At 43.8% G+C, this 18,228-nt stretch overlaps 1 protein-coding gene and 1 pseudogene across 13 annotated transcripts in view; both read left to right on the top strand.

The window, feature by feature from the left end:
• LOC126457505 (protein muscleblind-like) overlaps positions 1 to 18,228 on the top strand; it is a 611,133-nt gene that overhangs the window by 478,900 nt on the left and 114,005 nt on the right. The gene's annotated exons all lie outside the window — the stretch shown is intronic.
• Positions 4,893 to 5,010, top strand: LOC126459592 (5S ribosomal RNA; annotated as a pseudogene).

Raw genomic sequence — 18,228 nt, 5'->3', positions numbered from 1 at the left:
CAAATATATAATTTTTATCGCGGAAAGAACTTCGGGTTTTATTTCCGAAGAATTTGTTATACTGACAATGTATCTAAATTTGTGTCGTATAAACGTGTACTAAATGGTTCAAATGGCTCTGAGCACTATGGGACTCAACTTCTGAGGTCATTAGTCCCCTAGAACTTAGAACTAGTTAAACCTAACTAACCTAAGGACATCACAAACATCCATGCCCGAGGCAGGATTCGAACCTGCGACCGTAGCGGTCTTGCGGTTCCAGACTGCAGCGCCTTTAACCGCACAGCCACTTCGGCCGGCAAACGTGTACTAGACAGACCATAGCAGACAAAGAAATGTCTGTCGCCTTATCTCGAAGTAACTACTTTCGCTGTGTTAATGCTCAGCAGGATTATTGCAATGATTTCTGAGCTACCTGTCACACAGCGACCAGTAGGCAGTATGTTTTAAATTGCAACGTTATCTGTGCGCCTTTACGACGCCACCGCTTTGTAATGTCACACTCTGCTCTGTGGCATAAATAAAAATTCTGATTTCACAGGAAGTGGTGTGCCAAACACCGTCTGAGTGAGCAAATCGAGATTACGACAGCAAATCAATTGTGTTGGTAGCAATTCACGCGACCGAAATGTATGAAATCAGTCATTAAATTAACACACCATCATTTAACTGTAAAGATTTTTATAAACTCATACTCGCCTAAAGTCTTTAGAGGCTAATCAGTTTTGAATGAAAAGTTATTTTCAATAGCTCTACAATGAGAACCAGTATCATTCTTCAGACTGAGATTTGCAAAAGCACTTTGTGTTGACTGTTTTCACCAAACGCAAATCATGCGGTTTATTGTCAATACCAGCTGAAAAACCCGGCGTTGTAATTTGTGGTAACTTCCTATGGGACCAAAATGCTGAGGTCATCGGTCCCTAGGCGTACAAAGTACTTAAACTAAGGATAACACATACATCCATGCCCGATGGAGGACTCGAACCTCCGACGCGGGGAGCAAACCCGGCGTTGCCCGCGTATTTATTTACAGCTGTGTCCAAGACTTCGTGCGTGTCGAATTTATTTTTGACTTATAAAGCTTCTTTGGATGCAGCGTTTGAATTAGTATAATTGGGGATATGAATGAAGAGCTTGTTTACTTTACTAACGCGGTAGAGAGCCACTGACACTAAGGTCCATGTCGGCAACACGCAGCGTCTGGCCTTGTGCTTTGTTTGTTGTCATGACATAACATAATCTCACCAGGAATTATACGTGTTCAAAGCGGTATGATAAACTGTTAGGAATAAGGGGATTTTGCGGGGAAAAAAACTCGCTCGCCTGCGCCTTTTCTCATTAAAATTTTCGCTTCTATGATGTTACATTGGAGAGAAGTAAATTCAAGCTTCTGCGAGTGCGTGATGTGGGAAGCGAGACAATGCATGACGCTCTCAATCAGAGCTACGTCGCGCCTCGCTTTCGGGAGGAGTTTCCAAAGGGCGACTTAAAGCCATGATGTTCTCGAGGCGCAGCAACTCTCGCCTCACGATCCTGGCTGGATTCTTGGGATCGTATAGCCCTCAGTCTTTTAACTGTTCTGATATATTCAGAAAGATGTGATCGTTTCCTTGGCATTTTTATTCATAGGCTAAACAAAACTAAATCAAAATGTAATGAGTTGGCACGCAAAATACAAATCAAACTTAATAAATTCGTTTTTCCTAGCAAAGAATATAAGTAAAACCTATCTAAAGAAGCAAATCAATGTTGTTAAGCTTTTAATACACCAAGCGATATCAGTAAATCCGAATATCCTAGTCAAGCAGATTCGCAATTAGTTTGTATTCGTGAAGATAAGATTGCAGCGCGTAATTCTGTCACTGGCATAAACCTCCGAAAATACTTTTGTCACTGAGATTAAAAAAACCCTTTCTGGGGAAAAAGCAGATACAAATAAAACCTATCGAAAGAAGCAAATTAATGTCGCTAAGTTTTTAATACGTAAAGGGAAATCAGTAAATCCCTGTATCCTATGCAAGAAAATTCGCTGTTAGTTTGTATTCGTAAAGATAAGATTTCGGCGCTTAATTTTGTCTCCGACGTAAACCTCCGAAAATACATGTCACTGACAATGAGTTATATAACTAACAACCCCATCTATTAGTTTTTTGATGTTCTGCGCCACGATGATTAAACGTCCAAACTGCTAAGCAGAGCAGACGATTTTAGATAAAACTTTAAATCAAGATTTTTTTTGTGGTCCGATTTTGATCAAATTCAGTCCGTACGTTGCCCCAAGCTACGCCCAAGTTACCTATGAAACCCAATGTAAACTGGGCATTAGGTAACATGTGCAGAGAGAGAGAGAGAGAGAGAGAGAGAGACAGAGAGATGCACCGGTTTTACAGTTTCGTTATCCGTGTAGATAAATACGCGCCTTCGATGAATTCGTGTGAATCTGTGGCACATTTTTTCCTACGATGTAAATCACCAATGCAGATTCCGCTCCATATTTTAGTTAATAGTTCTTTCTCTTAGTTAACAGTTCTTTCTTTACTTCCCCTATGTGTTCTTTTTCGTTCGTACTCTCTCTCTCTGTCTCTCTCTCTCTCTCTTGACGTGTCAAGAGGTATGTTCTGTAGACGCGCGTTGTCTAGCTAGACCATGCCTTTACGCTGTGCTGTGAACGAGAAAAATGGAAATTAGGACAAATGGCTACTTCCCAATTTCGTAATTACTGTGAGACGACTGTGTTACCCTAAAAATTAGCAAACCAACCTTCAGAGCGCAGAATTGCGCTTTGCAGTTCATTTTGAAGCCATTGTTCTGTGGAGTTACGAAGAGCAGTTAGACGGAACTGCAAAATCTAGCCCGCGCGATAAAGGGTAGTTGCTGCGACATATGCAACGCTCTTAGCATTAGCCAATACGTCAGAGAGGACCATACATCGTTGCATCTCGCTCATTCTTCAGAGCGCTCTCTACACCATTGCTCCTCGGATCGAATCAAATTATGGCCTCACGCTTCCATGATTCACTCGCTACTGTCGGTAATCAGATATACTCGCGCACTCATGAAATGCTGTGTTTGCATGTTGGCGCAAGTATATCATTCGTGCGCCCGTAGCGTTAGCGGCAAACAGTAACTGCACATCGCTCAGCAGCTCCGATTACAGCTAGCTTTGACATAGTATATACCCTTGTGCAGCTCTATTGAATGGTTAGCTAGCAGCAGGTCTCTACACAGTCATTATCGCGTTCTGTATGTACGTTAGCTTGCTATATTCGTTTAACATCGTTTCTTTTAAGATAAAAATTTCGCAAAATACAGGGCGCGTATAGTGACACGTTATATGAGCAGGATACCTCACATTTATTTTTTCAGAACTCGAGTAAGTCCTTGCTTGAACTCGAGTAAGTCCTTGCTTTGTCTACTCAGATGTACGCAATTGTTCACTTGTGGCCTTTGGTCCTGCGTAGAGTAAAAGGACTCATTTCCTACCCCCGACCCCCTCGTCCCTGTTTCCACTGAATATAGTGTATATAACGATATAGTAAGTAACCAGTTGTATAAAAGAAATTTAATTTCTTCATCGGTTTCGAGCACTTTGTGCTCTTCTTCTGAAGGTTATACGTATCGCATTACTTGCGAGTGTCAACAACAAGATGCGTACAGCAAAATGCCGTAGTCATATGGTTCATAGTGCCTGTATGTTTGTACTTTTATTCTCGTAAATGCTTTAAAATATGCACAAGGTACCCTCTGTACGGTGCTTGGCTGGCTGAGAATGAGGCGCCGGCGCTAAACAAAGCGGCTGATACAGGTAAGCGCGCCTAACATAGTTTCAACAGCTCCCGACAGGGAGTTGATTGTACAGGACAGGTTGACGAGTCAGATTGCAAAATACAGTGCTAGATGCTACTACGAGTGGCAAAGTGAGTGACAGAATTCAACCGCGGTCGTTAAAAGTTGGGCAGCTAATTGACGGTGCCCTGTAAAAGTTATGGGCGCGCTCACTTTATAGGTATTTGGCAGTGTACACAAATTTTTTCCCACCTTCCACACTCCTGTGTGCAAAAGGCAGATTATTCATCAACTTATATCTTATGCATTATGTTTACCAATCTAGCTTTCTTTCTGTTTGCTGCGTAACTGTGCGACCTGCTCTCTTGGTTAAAATAGCGGATCGTAAGATCTTAGAATTTTGTTGTAGCTCCCATTTAAATACAAACCCTGATGTTACAACAGTCTAGAGTTTAACAGCAATTCGAAACCGTCTAATAGAAAAATCAGAAAGATGGAAAATATACAAATTAAAAGGGTAAGATTTGCATTAAATCATATGAAATATAGCAGAATAAAACGACTGCATACTATAGTACACATGGAAAGAATGTTTTCCTTATGGCAAGTCCAAACCTACGACATTTACCAAATAAACAGTATGTCCAAAGCAATGTGACTGCAACCAAGATATCACACTAATGACGTGAGAAGTAATAGTATGCAAAGCGTTTCGTTGCTATATGTTTCATACTCACAATTTTTTCTTTGACGAAATACAGTAGTAACTACACGATTTTTAAAGAACGCTTTCTCTAACAGTATTTCATTGCTCTTCGAAAGACGGTTACATTGATAATACAGTTGTCAGTTTTCCGATTCAAACGTTTCGGAAAAATATTGTTGCGATTTGCTAAAAGTGAAGGCCACTTATAGTCATTTACCCAACACAGTGTATATCAAAGATAGACGCATCATGCTGATATTCCATTAAGAGAAGAAAGCTTTGTAATATATTGCAGTATCTGTTCCAGATCGATTTTACTGGAGGTCCCTGGTCTTCTTTCTCCTGGCGTAGCCCATAGACTCTAATGTATTTTTGACACTGCTAATCCTCCTGTCTTGGCAACGGCCTTGCCGCAGTGGATACACCGGTTCTCGTCAGATCACCGAAGTTAAGCGCTGTCGGGCGTGGCCGGCACTTGGATGGGCGACCATCCGGGCCGCCATGCACTGTTGCCATTTTTCGGGGTGCACTTAGCCTCGTGATGCCAATTGAGGAGCTACTCGACCGAATAGTAGCGGCTCCGGTCAAAGAAAACCATCATAACGACCGGGAGAGTGGTGTGCTGACCACACGCCCCTCCTATCCGCATCCTCAGCGGAGGATGACACGGCGGTCGGATGGTCTCGGTAGGCCACTTGTGGCCTGAAGACGGAGTGCTAATCCCCCTGTCTTATTGACCGCTGCCTTGCAAGCCATATATGATGCAACGGCACCCAAAGCTGTAATCTTCCTTTTCACAACCAGTACCTGCCATCTTTCTGTGAGTTTTACAATCCGTGACAATGCGCCACCGTAGTCGCGGTAGTGATATGTACTGTGGTGGAAAAAAATCGCAACACCAAGAAGGAGTTGTGCTACACAAACGAAAGCCAGTAGTCGTTTTTCTACATCTTAAAGATGATGTCTATTAAAATTTCGCGCCAGTCGCACGAGAGCGGCGTTAATGGCACCACTAGGAGGATGCAAATGAGGTTCGCTTTAAATTCACGCTGTAACAGTCGTGAGCGTTAGTTAGGTTTGAGATTGTACGTGGTTAGTTGATAGTTAAGAATGCCTTTGAGGCTACAAAGACGCCATTATCAACACCTCACCGAATTTCAGCGAGGACGTGTAATAGGGGTGCGAGACGCTGGATGTTTCTTCTGCGAAACTGCAGAAAGACTTGGCAGGAATGTAGTCACTGTACATGTCTGCTGGAAGCGGTGGTCACGAGAAGGTACGCTCGCAAGAAAACTGGACTTTGGACGGGAGGGCTACCGTGTTCGGCTTATGGCTCTGGCGCATTGTACCGCATCCGCAGCAGCAATTTGTGCAGCAGTTGGCATCACAGTGACACAACGAACTACTACGAAGGGGTGTTACTGCATGGACCTGCGAGCCAGAAGCCCTGCAACGCGCATTCCACTGACCACAAACCATCGCCATTTTCGACTTTAATGGTATCAAACGAGAGCTCATTGAAGGACAGGATGGAGGCCTATTGTCTACATCTACGTGATTACTCTGCTATTCACAACTTAGTGCCTGGCAGAGGGTTCAATGAACCACCTTCAAGCTGTCTCTCTACCATTCCACTCTCGAACGGCACGCGGGAAAAACGAGCACTTAAATTTTTCTGTGCGAGCCATGATTTATCTTATTTTATCGTGATGATCATTTATCCCTATGTAGTTGGGTGCCAACAGAATGTTTTCGCAATTGGAGAAGAAAACAGGTGATTGAAATTTCATGAGAAGATCCCGCCGCAACGAAAAACGCCTTTGTTTTAATGATTGCCACTCCAATTCACGTTCATGTCTATGGCACTATCTCCCCTCCTTATAACTTTTTCAATATCATCCGTCAGTCCCACCTAATACGGATCAAACACCGCACAGCAATACTTCAGAACAGGGCGGACAAATGTAGTGTAAGCAGTCTCTTTAGTAGATCTGTTGCACCTTCTAAGTGTTCTGCCAATGAATCGCAGCCTTTGGTTTGCTCTGCCCACAACATTATCTACGTGATCGTTCCAATTTAGGTTATTTGTAATTGTAATCCCTAAGTATTCAGTTGAATTTACAGCCTTCAGATTTGTGTGACTTATCACGTAAACGAAATTTAGCGGATTTCTTTTAGGACTCATATGAATAACTTTCTCACTTTTCTTTATTCAGGGTCAATTGCCACTTTTCGCACCACACAGATACCTTATCTAAATCAATTTTCAATTTGTTTTGGTCATCTGATGACTTTTCAAAACGGTAAATGACAGCATCATCTGCAAATAATCTAAGAGGGCTACTCAGATTGTCTTCTATGTCGCTAATAGGGGCCTATAATACGGGGGGACGCCGGATATTACTTGTGTTTTAATCGATGACTTTCCGTCTATTACTACGAACTGTGACCTTTATGACAGAAAATCACGAATCCAGTCGCACAACTGAGGCGATATTCCATAGGCACACAGTTTGGTTAGAAGACGCTTGTGAGGAACGGTGTCGAATGTCTTCTGAAAATCTAAAAATATGGAGTCATTCTGATACCCCTGTCGATAGTTCTCATTACCCCACGTGTATAAAGAGCTAGTTGTGTTCCGCAAGAACGATATTTTAGGAACCCGTGCTATGTGTCAGTAAATCGTTTTCTTCGAGGTACTTCATAATGTTCGAATACAATATATGTTCCAAAACCATACTGCAAATCGACGTTAGTGATATGGGCCTGTAATTCAGCGGATTACTTCTATTTCCATTTTTGGGTATTGGTGTGACTTGAGCAACTTTCCCGTCTTTGGGTATGGAAATTTCTGTGAGCGAGCGGTTGTATATAATTGCTAAATATGGAGCTATTGCATCTGCATCCTCTGAAAGGAACCTGATTGGTATACAATCTCGACCGGAAGCCTTGCCTTTATTAAGTGATGTAAGCTGCTCTGCTACACCGAGGATATCTACTTCTACGTTTCTCATCTTCACAGTTGTTCTTGATTGGAATCCGGGAATATTTACTTCGTCTTCTTTGGTGAAAGAGCTTAGGAAAACCGTGTCTAATAACTCTGGTTTGGTGGCACTGTCATCAGTGACTTCACAGTTGTTATCGCGCAGTGAAGGTATTGACTGCGTCTTGCCACTGGTGTGCTTTTTATATAACCAGAATCTCTTTGGGGTTTCTGCCAGATTCCGAGACAGGGTTTCGTTGTTGAAATTATTAAAAGCATCTCGCATTGAAGTACGCGCCATATTTCAAACTTCTGTAAAGCTTTGCCAATCTTGGGGATTTTGCGTTCTTTTAAATTTGGCATGCTTTTTTCGTTGCTTCTGCAACAGCGATCTGACCCGTTTTGTGTACCATGGGGGATCAGTACCATCACTTATTAATTTATGTTCAAAATGGTTCAAATGGCTCTGAGCACTATGCGACTTAACTTCTGAGGTCATCAGTAGCCTAGAACTTAGAACTAATTAAACCTAACTAACCTAAGGACATCACACACATCCATGCCCGAGGCAGGATTTGAACCTGCGACCGTAGCCGTCGCTCGGTTCCAGACTGTAGCGCCCAGAACCGCACGGCCACTCCGGCCGGCTTAATTTATGTGGTATATATCTCTCAATTACCGTTGATACAATCTCTTTGAAATCATTCCACATCTTTTCTACACTTACGTGATCAGATCGGAAGGAGTGGAGACTGTCTATTAAAAAGCTTCTGTTGAAAGCTGGGTCGGCCTCGGTGCTAGTGACGGCGGTGTGGTGGTTAGCAGGAGGCCAGTTGAGGGCCTGCAACCAACGTGTCTGCGTGCTAGACACACTCGACCTGTACTTGGAGTTATGCTGTGGGATCCGACTTCGTATGACAGCAGCAGTTCGTCAGTCTGGTGATTCGACCTGTTGTGCTGCCGTTCATGAACAGCATTCCAGGGGGATGTTTTCCAACAGAATAACGCTCGACCACATACTGCTGTTGTAACTCAACATGCTTTAAGAATATCGACATGCCGCCTTGGCCTGCTCGATCACCAGATCTGTCTCCAGTTGAGGACATACACTGTGTAATCAAAAGTATCCGGACACCCCCAAAACATACGTTTTTCATATTAGTTGCACTGTGCTGCCGCCTGCTGCCAGGTACTCCATACCAGCTACCTCAGTAGTCATTAGACATAGTCAGAGAGAAGAATGGGGCGCTCCGCGGAACTCACGGACTTCGAACGTGGTCAGGTGATTGGGTGTCACTTGTGTCATACCTCTGTACGCGATATTTCCACACTCCTGAACATCACTAGGTCCACTGTTTCCGATGCGATAGTGAAATGTAAACGTGAAGGGACACGTACAGCACAAAAGTGACTATGAGTCCGACGTAGATAACACTCTCGTATTCGTGTACCTTACTTTAGAGGTAGAGGGCGACTCGGTGTAAATAAATCAGTCTGACGGAAGGAGAGTAGAAACCTCGTCCAGTCGCATGGGAGTCATTGTTTATCATTTCCCACATTACTCTGGTCAACTGTTCGTGATTGTAGATGTGTAATCCTCTCTTTGGTTCCAGATAACTCGCCTTGGTGCACGTAACTAACCACCGCAGCAGAGAGAAAAAAATGTAGTGCATAAGATCAGCTTCAATACGTATGACTTAAACAACTGCTAGTAAGAATGAAAGCGAAAGAAGGTGATTTAACAGGTACGCAAGCCTTTGCGTAAGAAGTGTTTGTTGTGACATGTCCAGAGGACGGATGGCTTTGTGCCAAGAAATGTGTAGAATGCTGCACCCGATTAGCTCAGGACAATGCTTCATTCATTTCGCAGCAAACTGTTGTCCGAAAGACGAAAGTCTACGAGTCACGAATGTTGCAACCGATTGAGAGAAATTGCATTAGATCCTAAATAATACTTTATAGCATGCTTTAGTCCCCACAAAGTAAAACTGAAATAATAAGGAAGATAAATGCCTGTAAGTTCATTTCGTAGCATGTGCAGCCAACCCACAATTAGCTGAACTGAATAATCCAGTAATGTCCAGTAATCGTACACGAACGAGTTGCTGCCTGCCTGATACACCAGCTTACAACAGGTATTTTTCGTGTTTATTTTTCCGGCAACTGAAGTTAACTCTGAAAAATTACCGGCAAAGTGTCCTGCATTGCTCTCAAATCAGACAAAGGCTGCAGAAAACTTCGGAACACAATACTGATGCCACCAGTTCCTGGAGATGGGAAATGTTGACGTGAAGCACCACAGTGACAGACAAAATACAACTGATAAAGACATCGAACACGTGTGACTGACTTCCCAGCAATCGCCACATAGACCTTTTCGTGGATTATCACCGAGAATACATGCGAGTACACATCATAGGGCACTGGGAAAACGTTTTCATCTGCACCTTACCTATACCGACTTCAGTCAGACCAGATGACAGCCTGGGCCGCACGCAGTTGGTGTTGAAAATGATGAACATTTCCTGAAGAAGGGAAAGTTTCCCTTGGAGTAAACTTTTCACGAGCATGGAAACACAAATAAACATATATACGTTTCTAAGTTCCAACAAACACAAATTCTCTGTGGGTAGTGGTGCATGACACCGAAAAAGTATATATCTTGTATTTGATCGTATTACTGGGATTCTCTTTCTTACATAAGAAAGAGTTAATGTCACAAATTATGTGGATGTACTTTATTTGTACGCTGTATTTAAGTGAGATGACCATCAAATGCAGGTCTTTCCGCAGCAGCCTGATGAACTAACGCATTGGTCCCCTGAAATGGTAAATGTTGCCTAATTCAGATCTCTCTGGACGGACTTTTTTGGATTTCATAGAAGACAGTATTTACCAGAAGGTTGTCAAAATGATTGATAAGGCTCCAGCCAACAATGAATTAACTCTGCTGATGATTACATCATAAGAGATGTACATATTGCTGTGAACTGAAGAAAAATCTGCCTGCACACCCGAGGGCACTAACACACGGTAGAGCGGCGACTCTCGAATGCTGCTATCTTGTACGAATTCCCGCGCTGCGATTCCTGCCCCACTCAAAAGGACATTGTACATATTTTAATAGAATATGATAAATACAATCATACATAAACAATTACACTGTAAAATGTTTTAAAACCACTGATTATCTTCTCTTAGAGTAGAGTAGTTATTACTTTCTGAAATAGTTCTCTTGTTAAATGGAGTTGTCGCTTCATTCGTCTCTGTAAAAGAGATCATTAAAAGTTTAACGGCTTTTATTATAACTTCTATTATAACTCACATAATTGTATTCATGTCTCCACATAATTTGGTTCTAAGTTATAAATCTTGTCTAATGTTTTGCAATGGAAGTCCAAGAGATGTCGTGTTTTAAGTCTCATTGTGACATATCTAGTCAAGTGAACTCTGCATCAAACAAATGAAATAAAAAATTTAAAAATCTAGTTTTGTTTCCGTCGCCAATATTTGACCCGCATGGTTAAGAGAGGTAGTTACGCAAAGTTCCCGATCATCAGATTGGTTCAAATGGTTCAAATGGCTCTGAGCACTATGGGACTTAACATCTTAGGTCATCAGTCCCCTAGAACTTAGAACTACTTAAACCTAACTAACCTAAGGATATCACACACATCCATGCCCGAGGCAGGATTCGAACCTGTGACCATAGCAGTCCCGCGGTTCCGAACTCCAGCGCCTAGAACCGCACGGCCACCGCGGCCGGCTACCCGATCATCAGACTTTGCACTGAAGTCATATGCTTAAATTCGGAAGAACTCCGCAGCGTGTCATGGAATAAGAGCATATGGAGATGTTATGTTCGGCAGCACCTTTCACGTACATTCACTCCGCCATTCTTCCTTTCTTCGTCTCATTCCAAATTCGTCCGTAACAACGAACACAACATTGCATTGTAGAGTGACTCATCGCAGTCATCTATATGAGAATAAGTACACGCTTTATATCTGTGCTAAGGAAGGTAGTGGAAAGCACCTCCGTTAGGACATTGCCCATGACGGCAATGTGCAACAGCTTTAGTTTCTCCTGCGCTTATTGTCTTAGTGTGGTTCACACTGGATCAATTGCAATTCATTCTTCCACACAATTTATGTGCATACATAAAATATCGGTGCCTTTTAAAATTACAACACCATGAAGGCGGTAGCATGTAGTAAAGAGCACGCGTGGATATGCAACGATTTACATTTTAGAATAACCGCACAAAGTTGCATTGATTAGTGCCATAAAGCGCATGATTGCGGTCTTTTTAGACAGGGGGTTAATCATTCAGCGATGTCTGATGGTCACGTAGGTCGGGATCTTACAACCGCTATGCCAATATGGAACCTATGGATTCAGAAGGGCCGTACGCAACTCCAGACTGGATATTAATGGGCCCACGCCTCTAGCGCCCGATAGGACGGTCATATTGTTCCTTTGGCCGTGCAGCATCGTACAGCCACGTCACGTTCACTGAACCAAGGAATTTTTCAGCAACACAAAGTATCCACACGGGCAGTGCGACGACGGTTGGAGGACCATGTGCTATCAGCACGGTGACCATTGTTGCGTTTTCCCTTGGTGCGACAGATGAGAATGGTACACCGATCTTGTCGCGCCCTACGACAACACTTGATACAGGAGTGAGATGATGTCTTTTCAGACGAGTTCTGGTTCTGCTTACCAAATCACGATGGACGTATCACCGTGTGGAGACTCAGGCACAGAACGAACGTTGACTCAATTCGTGCGTCATCGTCATAATTATGGTCCAAGCACCTGGCGTGATGGTATGGAGAGCGATTGGGTACGCAGTACGATCAACTCTGGTTCACGTAGCCGGTAGTTTGGACAGCAGGCGTTACATTTCTGCGTGTTAAGATTAGCAGTCGTTTCCTATCTCTGAAGCCTGCGTGATGTTATCTTTCAAATGGTTCAAATGGCTCTGAGCACTATGGGACTTAACATCTGAGGTCATCAGTCCCCTAGAACTTAAAACTACTTAAACCTAACTAACCTAAGGACATCACACACATCCATGCCCGAGGCAGGATTCGAACCTGCGACCGTAGCAGTCGCGCGATTCCAGACTGTAACGCCTAGAACCGCTCGGCCATTCCGGCCGGCGATGTTATCTTTCATCAAGATAACACAAGACCGCAAGTTTTCCTCACTGTCCTGACTGTCTAGACTGTCCTGACCTCAGTATAGAGGGCCAACGCGTCCTCCAGATCTCTGACAGTGAAAATATCTAGTCGTGGGTTGCAGAGACACTGGCTTACCACGAAACGCCAACCACTGTTATAGAAGACGTCGGACGTGGGGTTGAAGCAGCTACCACCGAAGCTCATTTCGACTCGAGGCCCATCTGTGAGGCTGCCATAGGTGATAGCACTTTGTAATAAATTTCGCACACTATATACCCGCAAATTAGCTACAAATTTAACCAAACAAAACGATATGCTGCCAGACACCTTCTCAAGTCTTAAATATCTATGATGTATATATGGAAACTGAAGCGATGAATGAAAGTTTGTGCCAAGACTAGGATTCGAACCCAAGTCTCCCGCTCACTAGGCAGTTGCGGTAACCACAGGAATAAAATCTGGGTTGAGGAGGGAGGCACACTAAGGCTAGTCCGTGCAGGAGTGCAAAGCGACTGTACCAGGCTGGCGTAATTGTTAGTGCATCTGCCTAGAGACCAGGAGACCCGGGTTTGGACCACGGCCTTGGTGCAAGTTTTCATCCGTCGCTTCAGTCTGCATATAAATAAACATCTAATTTTCCTCTTATACTGTTTTTCCTTTATTTTTATTTAGTCTTCTGGTTGGTCTGATGAAGTCCACCTCCCGCCAAGTACACACGCAATAAGTAAAATCTCGATGTACCCTGTCCCTCCTGGTATTCAGTTTTAATCACCAGCTGTGTACTTTTGGGCCACATTGTATGCGTAGAGGAGCGTCACGAAGACGCTCACGTGCCATCCATTGCGCCGCGATGTCGTGAAGTGGCGCCGACGCCTGCAAGGCAACCGCCACGTTGGCGGGGGCGTGCCCGCGACAGCACGCGGCCCTTCCGGAAAGCGGCGCTAGTGGGGGAGTGGGGGTAGGAGAGGGCCGACCAGCTGATGTCGCGCCCCGCTCGCAATAGTTGGAGTGTAGTTGCGTTGCCAGGGGCGACCACGATATCGATTCGCGGGCTCGAACGTCATCGGCGGGCGCGCCGCCAGGTTGCCGCCTGTTTGTGCCGCCGCGGCGCCGGAGGCGGCGCCCAGACGGCTGGCGCCGGGTCCGCCCCCACACCAGCGCCCTCCCCCGCTCGCTAATTGCAGTCGTTTCCTTATTGCCTGTTATCTTCTTCCACGTGTCAGCGCCTCTTCCAAACCCAACTTTGCTTTGCTTCCTTGCACCCGGTAGTAGCATTTCATTTTTTTTCCAACTTTTCCTCCAGATTGTTCGTAAAAATAAACCTTCTAGCTATATGGGACGCATTCCCACCGTGTGTTGACACATATCAGGCAGTATACAGTGTAAGACAAATCGCAACACCACTAATACCTTATTATCGTTTAAGAGTTTCAAAAGCACATTTGACAGTACACAAAGACGAATTTAACTTACTGTGTGATTAATGCGTTTGAAGGTTTCCAAAACGATGTTAATGCGACAATGCTTTTTTATTTTTCATTTTTAATTAATTTTTTTAAGGGAGCGGTGTGCTTTGTCCGTAACAGCTTGAATGTATCCATGTCATATGGATTTGGTTGACGTCTCCGATTCACTTAAGAATTTTACAAACGACACAATTGCTGGTTCAGTCACGTTTAATAGCAATATTTACTTGAACACAACTTGTTTGAGGTGCACATGTATTAATTACACGTTATTTCTTATGACTACGTACGCCACGGGTAAGATGTTTTTGTTGTGTGTGCCAGTAAGCTTAGATCGTGAAGTTCTATGGAGAAATTCAGTGGGTTACAGCCATAGTTTTTTTAACGCGACATATTATCAAAGTTTATCTAGTGGACTTACACCAAGAAGTAGAAATCTTTATAAATAGTACAAAGCACGGGAATAAATTGCTGAATGACAAGCTAGAAAGAAGTAAAATGGCTCATTTTCAATAAATTTTCCACAGCTGGCTGCCTGATTCACTGCTTCAGTAAAAACATAAATACCTGTATAATTCCCAAGTCGATTCTTAATAAAATTGAATATTTTGTAATGTATGTAATATGTTTTGTGATAACTGTAAGAAAAACATTCAGTCTGTGCTGATAGTTGTTACACTAATTCAAGTAATTTTCTTTACAAGTTTGTTTGCATGGCCATCATACGCAGCAAGCACAGAAATATTCGTTTCTTTAACAAAACTCGCCATTTTCTTGCTGCGATGTATTTCATTTGTTCCAGACACGTTTCGCCTTTTACTTTATGGCATCTTCAGTGCAGTGGTTATTCGAGTTTTTGGCTGACATCTGCGTCCAGCATACGACCGGATGAGAGGAAACGCAGATGCCAGCCAAAAATTCGAATAACTATTCCACTGAAGATTCCTTAAAGTAAAAGGCGAGAAGCGTCTGGACCAATAAAATACATTGTAGCAAGAAAAGGTGGTTTTTATTTACAAAACGAATATAAATATCCTTGTTCAGCTTCAATGTGTTGCCAATACAATCATTTTCGACCCCACTGTGAACATAGCTCTGTATAACTATAAGCAGTGTTATTGTTTACTGATCTATGTGTCATAAAGTGATACTTTTATTCACTCTGTGCGAAAGTACCACATTATTTTAATGAATGTAAGTTATGTTTAAGTAATAAATACCATCGTAAAATTCCGCATACAAGGATCTTGTGAAACCCGGCAAGCTCTGTTTGTCCACTAGACCCAGAAAGCAGTAGATACCGGTGTCCAGGTTGATGCCGCGTTCCTTGACTTGAAAAAGTCACACACTCTTCCCTAATGAACAAAATACGAGCCTCCTGAAAATCAGACGAACTTTATGAAAGTACAGAAGAGTTCCTAACAAATAGAACATTACAGGTCTTTTCTGAAAGTATCTGTATGGCGTGTAACCATGTATGGAAGTGAAACATGGACGATTAAAAGTGTAGACAAGAAGAGAATGGTGCTACAGAAGAATGCTGAAGATTAGATGGGTAGATGACGTAACTAATGAGGAGGTACTGAATAGAATTGGGGAGAAGAGGAATTTGTGGCACAACTTGACTAGAAGAAGGGATCGGTTGGTAGGACATGGTCTGAGGCATCAAGGGATCACCAACTGGAGATCAGCGTGGAGGGTAAAAATCGTAAGGGAGACTAATAGATGAATACAGTAAGCAGATTCAGAAGGATGTTGGATGCAGTAGTTACTTGGAGATAAAGAAGCTTGCACAGGATAGAGTAGCATGGAGAGCTGCATCAAACCAGTCTCTGGACTGAAGACCACAACAAACAATCCCCTATAAATATACTTTGGACCACGTGTGCTAAAATATCTCATGAAATTATCTCCTTCAGAAATAGACCAGAGATTGCTTCATTATTCACTTCGCAACAATAAGCGAACTAACTGACAGTACAACACAACAGTAACCATGTACTGCTGTAGAGCCTACACTGTATTGCACGGCCCAGCCACACTAACGTGACCACCGCTCATGTTCGACGACAGCGTGCAGTAACCACTCACAGATAGCAGGTGGCAGCACTAACAGTAGAGGGTATATAAAGCGTGTCGGAGCGACGCGGAAAAAAATGTAGAGTCGTTCTCTTAACGTGGAAACAGAGTGATCTAGCTGACGTCCAAAGGGACATGATCATTGCATTTCGGGACAAGTGTGGAAACGTTTCCGAAATAGCTAACATTGTAAGCTGTTCACTTGCTGCCGTGGTTAAATCATGCGGTGGTGCATGGCAAAATTGACAGGGACGAACGACGGCTGTGGAGATGTGTGCGGGCGAATAGACGCGTAACTGTGGAGCAGCTGACTGCCCAGAGGAACCGAGGGTTTACCAATAGTGTCTCGTCAACGACCGTCCAGGGAACGTTGCTACGTATGGGCCTCCGCAGGAGGCGCGTATGACATGCATCCATCCTGATTGCTATTCATCGGCGAAGAAGGCTGGAACGTTCACGCCATTACTGCAACTGTACGTCCACTGAGCGGCGACAGGTGACCTTTTCAGAAGAATCATGTTTTATACTCCATCCGACAGATGGCCGTTAGTGTGTACGGTGTTAACCGTGTGAAGGCAATTAGCCTGCAACAATTGTCGGAAGGGTCCAGGCCGGAGGAGGCAGCGTTGTGGTCTGAGAAATGTTTTCGTAGCATTCCCTGGGTGGTATCATCATTCTGAAAGGCACAATGGATCAATGCAAGTATGCTTCTGTCCACCCCCACACGCAGTTCGTTTTTCCTCGGCACGATGGCACCTACGAGCAGGACAATGCGAAGTGTCACAAAGCTCGCAGTGTACATGCCTGGTTCGAACAGCACGAGGATGAGTTTACCGTAGCCATCTGGCCACCATCTAGATCGGGCTGTACACGCCATGGATCCTCAACCGAGAAACATAGCTCGGCTATATACGGCATTGGAGTTGGCATGGCCCCACATCACTGCCGGTACCTTCAATAACTTCGTTGACTCTTCCCGCATGTCTCGTAGCAGTCCACGATGCAAAACGTGGTTATTTAGCCTTTTGAATGATGGTCACATTAATGTGACTGGACGGTGTATTATTATCATTATTATTTAGTTGTTGTTGTTAGTGCCGATGATCCGACACAAGGCTTTGGCAGCCTGAAGTCTTTCGGTCTCTGCCAGTTCAGAAGTAAGGTGTCCAGAAATCTACATCTACATCTGCATTTGTACTCCGCAAGCCACCCAACGGTTTGTGGTGGAGGGCACCTTACGTGCCACTGTCATTACCTCCCTTTCCTGTTCCAGTCGCGTATGGTTCGCGGGAAGAACGACTGCCGGAAAGCCTCCGTGCGCGCTCGAATCTCTCTAATTTTATATTCGTGATCTCCTCGGGAGGTATAAGCAGGGGGAAGCAATATATTCGATACCTCATCCAGAAACGCACCCTCTCGAAACCTGGACAGCGAGCTACACCGCGATGCACATTGCCTCTCTTGCCGAGTCTGCCACTTGAGTTTGCTAAACATCTCCGTAACGCTATCACGCTTACCAAATAACCCTGTGACGAAACGCGCCGCTCTTCTTTGGATCTTCTCTATCTCCTCTGTCAACCCGACTTGGTACGGATCCCACACTGATGAGCAATACTCAGTTATAGGTCGAACGAGTGTTGTGTAAGCCACCTCCTTTGTTGATGGACTACATTTTCTAAGGACTCTCCCAATGAATCTCAACCTGGTACCCGCCTTACCAACAATTACTTTTATATGATCATTCCACTTCAAATCGTTCCGTACGCATTCCCAGATATTTTACAGAAGTAACTGCTACCATTGTTTGTTCTGCTATCATATAGTCATACAATAAAGGATCCTTCTTTCTATGGATTCGCAATACATTACATTTGTCTATGTTAAGGGTCAGTTGCCACTCCCTGCACCAAGTGCCTATCCGCTGCAGATCTTCCTGCAATTCGCTGCAAATTTTCTAATGCTGCAACTTCTCTATATACTACAGCATCATCCGCGAAAAGCCGCATGGAACTTCCG

The sequence above is a fragment of the Schistocerca serialis genome, chromosome 2, assembly GCF_023864345.2.
Source record: "Schistocerca serialis cubense isolate TAMUIC-IGC-003099 chromosome 2, iqSchSeri2.2, whole genome shotgun sequence".
Taxonomy (NCBI): Eukaryota; Metazoa; Arthropoda; class Insecta; order Orthoptera; family Acrididae; genus Schistocerca; species Schistocerca serialis.
This window is presented reverse-complemented; position numbering and strand designations above follow the sequence as displayed.